Raw genomic sequence first — 8,532 nt, 5'->3', positions numbered from 1 at the left:
CTCTGCTTTATATCTCTGACTGTGAAGAGACACTCTGCCAATTCATACGCTCTCTTTAGGGCCTGGATTAATTCACTCACAAGTTTCAAACACCACAATGACTGAAAATTAAGAAATAAAAAAATTAAGATATTTCGTAATACCTTATATTAAAAGAAAAAAGTATACTAATTATGCATGTAAAATAAATGGAAAAAACAAGACACACTTTTCTTTTGCTGACAGTGCTGCTTATTAAACTGGCAATAAAATGCAATTTATTTATCTTAGCATTATTCTTATTATTTTTTTAAGATAGCTCAATGATGGGATTCTTGAATGTGGTGCAGAAAGCACGGGTTCGAGACCCGATCTCCGCCACGGATGGCCCAAGAAGTGCCGGTCCCAAGGGAGGGGCATCGACAGGAAGGGCGAACCTGTGCCAAGCCAAATGTACAGATCAGATAGTCTGCTGGGAACAAACGAAACAACAACAACAACAACTGCAGCTTTAAAGATCATCTGTGAGGTGATGACGTGTGTTCTCAAAGCCATTACGCCACAAGTGTTTAAAGCTCATTTTCTAAAGAAAAAAGAAATGACACTCGGATGCACCAAATTTTTGTTAAATTCTAGACTCTAATTTATTTAGAAGGTATTGATTACTTTTCAGTTGTATGTATTTGCTTTCTTGTGTGAAATTTCCAATTTTTATATTAAATATGGGTAATAATGTGTTGTTTGCCTAAAACAAACAAACAAACAAACAAAAAGACCATAGCCAAAACTTCATCTTGATAATAATACAGCGGCATACAGAATTAATCCATTCCGGAGGCGAGTTCTTATGGTTCTTATGAAATTTTGTATTGTGAAACACACTGTCTCATAGGAAATAATGTAAATGCAGATAATCCGTTCCATACACCCCAAAATATAACCAATATTGCCAATTTTCAACACTGTAATCATATTTTCGTATATAAAAACAATCAAAACATTTAGGAAAGACATGTAAATCAAGTAAAATATGAATTAAATAGACATTAAACCTCACTTAACCTTAATTTATGATTCCTTCGCGTCACCAGCTGCTTTAAAAAAAACTGAAAGCAGCTCCCTTTTCTTCTTACCCACCATTCTTGATAACTATTTTGTGTCCCATGTTGCTGTGTCTTATTTAAATCTTCCACAAAAAAAACTATTCATTTTTTATCCTTCTCCCAAATCAATCCTTAATTTCAAACCTTCTTCAAAAACTAATCATCAATTCATGCTTGCACTCATATGAGGGTCTCCTGCCAATCTGGCAACCCTGGCTCTCACACGTACACGGCAGCTCATGAACGCGCTCGGCGGCGTCGGCAACGCGCCCTTTTTTTCTCTTTCATCTCTTTTTTTATATCTCTCGCGTGACTTTCCTCTTCTGAAAACAATAAACAAAAATCTATTTAATACACACTCATATTCAAGTTGTAAAATACTCATTTATTACGTGAAGAAAAAGTGCAAAAAAAGAAAAGAAAAACGAAACAGGAAAACGCTCAGAAATGACGTCATTGCCAAAGGGATTTCAAAATGTCGTTGTTTTCAAGGGGCGTGGCCTGTTGTCTAGGAGACCGGGACCCCAATACAGCAAATGGAGCTCAGCAGTCAGAGCCACTTGTTGAAGATGAGTTCTTTCAAGGGGTTTAAAACTTATACAGTCACATATTTCATGGTATTTTTTTATACAAGGCATTAAAATGAATGTTTCTTACTTTTAATAATTTTAACACCCATTTTAACCCCCTCACCCCCCCTTTTTAAAACATGTTTCCCCCTCAGTTTTCACCGAGAGAACCCAGTCGTTTGTCAGCCATTTTGTTAAACACCACAAAGTTTAAAATAAAGACTTGCTCATAGTGGATGTTTGGTTTAATTCAGGGGTTAAAGTAGGATTTTAAACCCTGCGGTCGAGATTTGTTTGTTTTCATTTCTGCAAAAAGTGTGTGAAGTGCTGAATTTAATCTTAAATATGAGGAAACATTAGGAAATACTGCTAGGAATAATGAGTAATAACAGCGTAGAAGTGGACAAGTGAAAACCTGCAGTAATTACAACACACTCGTCCTGTTGGTTCACTTTCTGTCTCTTTCAAAAAAACAAAAAAAAAAATCATTGCCATTTTTATTCCATTACATCAGAACATAAATTCGTGAACAATTGAATCACAAAAAATGATCAGTTTAAACACATCCTCGTTATGTTTATGGCTGATGTGAGGTGGAGTTCAGATGGAAATAAATATATTACTCATCATATCTCGTGTTGAGTTTCTCAACAATAACGCACTGTTCTGAGATCCACTGTGTTAACGATCTATTCAAATTTATACAAATATATCGTTAGGTTCAGCACGAGCACAGTGATGCATATTCGAAAAGTCTACGGTTTACTTTGGACAAAACTTTATCACTGAGTGTATTAGTAAACAAGTACTACTACTGTGTTTCTGTTATGCGTGATGAGTATATTAGGTGCCAAGTAATCTGTATTATTATTATTATTATTATTATTATAAGTTTATGTATTTGACTATGGCCAGGTGTAGTTATGTATTTTGTCCACATATCTTATCAAATACTGTATATCTTGAGATCTATGATCAATGAAATCTTATCAATACTGTGTGTATGTATATATACACACACACAGTATATATGTGTATATATATTAGGACGGTAATTAAACTCCTTCAGGAGAAGTAATTTCAATTCTATTTTACTCAAACATTGACTTGATCTTTCCTTGGACCAAACTCAATAACCAGACTCTAATAAACAAAAAAGTTATTTATTTATTTTAACCTACTGATCATTTTTTATTAATATGTTGCAGCAATCCTTTTTTCCCTTTTCTCATTAATTATAACATAGTTACTTCAAGGGAGATCTCTATTAAATAAAAAAAAAAACCTAAACAAAAGGAAGAATAACTTGGGTGGTACGGTAGCGTAGCGGTTAGCACTGTAGCCTCGCGAGGGTTCGAGATTGCTAGCAGAAAATTACAGTGGGAACATTTTCAAAAAGAGAGAAATGTGCACCTTCATGTAGTTGTAATGTGTATATTAGCTTTGCCCTGGAGCTATGAGGCTAATGCTGCTGAGTGATTGGTGTGGCCAAAAGTATTGAGACAAACATGAACTTCGGCATGAAATTTGATGACGTTCTCAAATGTTTAAAATAATAATAGGTGCCAAGTAATCTGCATTAATTATTACTATTATTAGAATAATTATAGTAAGAATAATTTGTTATTCTCTGCATTAAAATTGCTCTATAATAATAATTATTCAGTATGAAGTCGTTTATTCCTAAAAACCGTCTGGATCCGTCTGGGCATCCAGTCAAACAGACGTCTGCAGCACACCGGAGTCAGTCACTCGATCCATGCTGCTTCATCACTTCCTGGAGATCATGTACAGAAATGTGTTGCAGAAGCTCACAGTTTACTTGATAATTCCTGAGTTTTAGGGGTTTTTCCTCTTCATTCAGATAAAAGAGAACTTGTCAGTGACATCACCTGTTTAATGCATAGGGAGAACTATAATACAGACACATGTCGTCTGAATACTTTTGGCCTCCAGTGTAGGATCTAAAACAATGCCTTAAAATTAAAACTTCATGTAAAGAATAAAAGATGTTTTGGTGCGAAGTTGTGAAAGTGTGATGCAGACTGACACAATGCATTTCAAACCACACACACACACACACACACACACACATACGCGTGTGCGGCTCACAACAGTTACACTCTGTTTCTGCCCAAATTCTATGCAAATGATTATGTTCAATGCAAATGTTTTTATTAAAATGACGCTAGAGCACGGGCCGAGTGCGCGCGCGCACACACACACACATACACACACACACACACACACACACACACACACACACACACACACACACAGACAGGTCATGTGACCTGATGAGTCCAGACTGAGCCTATTCCAGAGTGAAGGGCGTGTCAGGGTAAGAAGGAAGGCGCCCATCATGTACAGAACAACTTTGCGTCTAATGTTTTACTGCATTTCACTACAAACACCTACAAACATGTGAGTGACAAATAAAATCCTTGAATCTTGAATCTTCAGGAGCGGCGTTTCTTTTGTCCAAGATTCTAAATACCATAAAGAATGGCATGCTGTAGTAAAGATGTGGTAACAAGTTCCTCTTCTCACTAACCCCAGTGTTTATTTAACACTTGTAGAGTCCAAATGGGCCCACGGTGTGAAGTCAACACCCAGGGTGGGATTACGCTGTGTGTCAGCAGCTGTTTCATCTCCAGCCGCTCTTCTCTCTCTCTCTTAACCTTAATAAGATGAAGTTTGTTACCATAGCAAGAAAGTGTCAACGTTTTTTGTCGGGGAGAACGTGCAAACTCGACACACACACACAGACCTGACACGGGACTCAAACCCAGGACCTGGAGGTGTAAGGCCACAGTGCTGACCACTGCACCACCGTGCTGTCCACCCCTTTCGTTAGAAGATGTGAAGTTAATTAGGCCAATGATTAGACGTTGTACCTGCGTGTGGAGCATCTGCAGCTCCACTACTGTCAGAGCTGCTGTTAGAGAAAATTAATCAACTCCGCTGACCAATCAGAGTCCAGAATTCAAAAGGGTATTAGGCATCAACAGCTCAACACCGCCACCCAGTGTTCAATAAGGGGAAACATTTACTCAACCGGATCCACAGCTTATGTTTCCAAATGACATCCAGCGATTAAATCTATTCATGTATGCACACACACACACACACACACACACACACTCACACACACACAAAGCAGTATCGAGTACTTGGGAGTAAGAAGTCAGATTTTGCCCTGGTCTCTCTGTGTGTATAAATGAAGCCGCGTGTAATTTAAACACCTCTGCGTCTGCGCTCCTCGACGTTCCTGCGCTCTCCTTATGGTTTAACCTTCTGCCTTTGAATCATGTCTCTTATCTCCTCTCTATACATGCTCCCCTTTGAACTCTGTGTCAGATGTTCACCTGTTCAGGAACGACTTTACAGCCCTATAGTATGTGGAATTAAGTAACGCTGATTTGATAAACATCTGATAAGTCCAGGTCAGACACGTCAGGATGGTGTTTATTGTCAGTGTACACGTTGTATTTGATAGACCTGCAGCAGACTGATCGATGTGAACGCACCTCCCTGAGACACGGGGTTTATTATGCAATGATTTTGATGTAATAGGATCATGCTACAACTGTTAGCATGAACTAACGTGTCGTGATAAATCTTATAGTATTGCATGAACACTTACAGTTGTGTTACTACTGTATAAACACACACTACAGACACACATTATTGAGTTAAAGTTTAAAGAATTGCATGTGTAATGCATGCCATGTTAAACGAGTCATTATAATAAACTACTGCTGAAGTTTTGGATGAACACCTACAGTCTTTAGTCAACTCTTACTGTATTTAAGAAAGAGCACAATGCTAAAGACCTTCTTAACTTTGGTTAATTAATAGACACCTGGGTTAGGAATAAACACCCATGGTAAAGAAGGCATTCTTAGTATTGAATAAACATTATTCATAACATTACAAAACCTTATTCACCAACATACAGTGTTGAGTTTAGTCTTATAATACTGAAAACTAAACAAAACAACACCAGCAGCACTGAAGAGACCTACAGTTACAGTTACTCTCTACAGTAAACACTTTCAGTGTTGAGTTAACTCCCACAGTGTTAAATTAATATCTCCAGTGCAAAAAAAACCCTCTTAAGTATTAAATAAAAACCTACAGTGTTGGGTTTCTTTTATAGTAAGGGTTAAACACCAGTCATTGCTGAAGAAACTCCTAATGTTGAAGAAACTCCTACAGTACATTGTTTACTCTTACAGTATGGGATAAACACCTGCCGTCCCAAAGATGCTCTAACCATAGGGAATAAACACCTACAAACCTGAGGTTATTCTCACAGTATTCAAAAACAGTAAACAATGTTTAACTCTTACAGTATTAATTCATCAGTATTAAACATCTACACAATTGCTTTAACAAACACCGAGTGCTCGGTTAACTCTTACAGTGTTGAATAAACACCAGCAGTGATGAGTTTAAATTTAAATGGTATTTCAGTTTTACAATGTTGAGGCACATCTGGACTTACTGAATAAACACACACAGTGATGGGGCAATTTATTAAGTATTAACTATACATTCACAAGTAGTGAAAAAAAACATCTAGTGGTGGATTAAGAGCTAAAGTGTTGAATAAACACTTACAGTGCAAAGGGAAGTGTTATCATTATGGCAACACCATACTCTTATAGTATTAAATGCATACATAGTGTTTGCACTTACTGTATTTAACAAACTCCTACAGTGTTAGTTTAACTACAGTATTAGAGTTAAAGAAAGCGTTGTACTACTGAATTAACGGCAACAGTGTTGGGTTAAATCTTACCGTGTTGAATCAATACCTTCAATACCTACAGGTTTGATTGAACTCTCATCATGTTGGGAAATAAATTACCATTTCAGGTGTTTATGCATCATTATTTCAACTTTGATGAAATGTATTTCACGCTATAGGTACACTTATCAATATGAGCTAATGCACTCAACAGCGTAGGTGTTAATTTAGCAACAGTCTGTTTTCCAGTTAAATTGTTCATCCATTCATTTTTAGGTGTTCAACACTACACGTTAAACCACTTATCAAGGCATAAGTGTTCATTTAGGGTCATAGATTACAATTTAATAGCGTGTTGCAATACTATTAACACTCTACACTCATTTCTTTTTTATAGGTCTTGAATAATTGAACACTTTTACACTTACTAAGAATTACTATGTATTTAATTAATAATGTTTGTGTGAATTTACCGCTGGGTATGGTATTTGATTCAATACTAGGCCCATTTATTATTGTAATGTATGAATCAATCCAATAAAGTTTGTGTTAATTTAATTATTTGGAAATGAAGTAATACTGGTGTTTATGGATATATATCCAGCACTGCAGGTGGTAATGTGTTGAATATTCAGGTGTTTAATCATTAGTGTTGGATTTTCTTTTTTTTATAACAGTAGTTAATCCCTTTATCGTCACATAATATCAACATTACAAGTGTTGATTTCACAACATGGTGACATCATCAGATGGCATTATAGTAAAATACAGTATATTCAGCACTGCAGGTGTTAATGCATTGAACATTGCAAGTGTTGGAATTTCCTACACGTCTACCTGAGTCTCCAGTAACTACCTGGACTCCATATTAACATCAATTAACATCAACTGTTATAGCTGAACTGGCTAACACACCTAACACACAGTATGAGTGCAGATCAATCCCTGCTAACTGTTATCACCCTGTTGAGTCTGGTTCCTCTCAAGGTTCCTTCCTATTACCATCTCAGGGAGTTTTTCCCTCAGCACCGTCACCCTCGGCTGGGGCAGTGTTGGCTCAGTCGGTTAAGGCTGTGGGTTACTGATAGGAAGGTCTGGGGTTCGAGCCCTGGCATTGCCAAGTTGCCACTGTTGAGTCCTTGAGCAAGGCCCTTAACCCTATCCCCTCCAGGGGCGCCGTAAGCTCTCTGACCCCAGTTTCCTAATTGGGATATGTGAAGGAGATGTTTCACTGTGCTGTAAAGTACATGTGACAAAGAATTGAATATTCTTGTTCATCAGGGACGATCTGATCATTTTGTTCCATACACATTCAGAATCTCATACACATTTAAATAATTCTTTTGATTGTGTAAAGCTGCTTTGTGACAATGTCAATTGTTAAAAGCGCTATACAAATAAAATTGAATTGAATCATTAGTGTTGAATTTTCTTTCTTTTGCACGCTTTATGTCTTTTTTAAATTTCATTACAGGTGTTTATCCCTTCATCATCACATACTGTAATATCAACATCACAACAACACAAGCGTTAATTCATGACTTATTTACATTTAGGAACTTGGCCTTATCCAGAGCGACTGGCATTTTGATCTCATTATAAATCGGAGCAGTTGAGGGGGTTAAGGGCCTCGCTCAAGGGCCCAACAGGGACAACATGGTGGGGGTGGGATTTGAACCTGGAACCTTCTGAACTGTAGTCCAAACGCCTTAACCACCTGACCACATGACTCATTCAACTTAAAGTGTTTGCTGATGTTTATTATTATCATTATTATAGGTGTTATTATAATTATTATTATAATATTACAATAATTCTTATAATTTCATGATAAGTCTGATTGTCAGTGTTTAATTATTAGTGTCTTTTTTTTAGCACTTTTTTATGTCTTGAAGGTGTTCAGCTGATGTTCTTGCCTCAGAACATCACACTTGCGCACACACACACACACACACACTGATGTCTCCGTCACTCTGCTGTTGATAGCGCGCGGCTGAGACCAGGGTGTGTGTGTGTGTGTGTGTGTGTGCGCGCGCACTGTCGGTAACCTTGGACCATATCAGAGCGCTGGTGTTTGATCCGGTGCGCGCTCTCTCTCTCTCACACACACACACACACACACACA

The sequence above is a fragment of the Clarias gariepinus genome, chromosome 12, assembly GCF_024256425.1.
Source record: "Clarias gariepinus isolate MV-2021 ecotype Netherlands chromosome 12, CGAR_prim_01v2, whole genome shotgun sequence".
NCBI classification, from domain to species: Eukaryota; Metazoa; Chordata; class Actinopteri; order Siluriformes; family Clariidae; genus Clarias; species Clarias gariepinus.
This window is presented reverse-complemented; position numbering follows the sequence as displayed.